This window comes from Elephantulus edwardii, unplaced genomic scaffold (genome assembly GCF_000299155.1).
Source record: "Elephantulus edwardii isolate Elephantulus edwardi_28Jun2011 unplaced genomic scaffold, EleEdw1.0 scaffold00010, whole genome shotgun sequence".
Classification (NCBI taxonomy): Eukaryota; Metazoa; Chordata; class Mammalia; order Macroscelidea; family Macroscelididae; genus Elephantulus; species Elephantulus edwardii.
In genome coordinates, this window is record NW_006399760.1 from 21,027,092 (window position 1) to 21,027,594 (window position 503).

Below are 503 nucleotides of genomic sequence, written 5' to 3' on the forward strand. Positions count from 1 at the left end.
TGCTTGGAAAGGCAGGGAGACTGTGAAAGAGAGGAAGAGCCTCAATCAGGCAGGTTGACACAGTGAATATAGTGATGAGTGTGAATATGACCAAGAATCTGACGTTGGTATAGGATAGGAAAAGGTTCAGATCTGTTGTTCAAAATCGCTATGAGTTGTACTCAATTCAGTGCACCTAGCAACCACAACAGCAGCCCATTGTTAACCAAAAGACTTCCAGCCTCCAGCAGTTCGGAATTCCTCAGAAGCTCTGTGGAAGAAATGTGGGCGGTCTCCTCCTGGAATAGGGGACAGCCTCAGAAACCTGGTGAAAGGTTACTATCAGCCAGAATCCATTCCATGGTGGTGATTTTTTTTTTTTAAAAAAAGAACAGTCTATTCTTTACTAATGACCTGTGAGAAACCTTTTCTTAATGTCAAGTAATACCGAGGTAACAATACCTGATGGGGTAGATCTCAGTGATAAAGCTGTGAGTGAGATTCAGATATTGTAAATCTCTAAG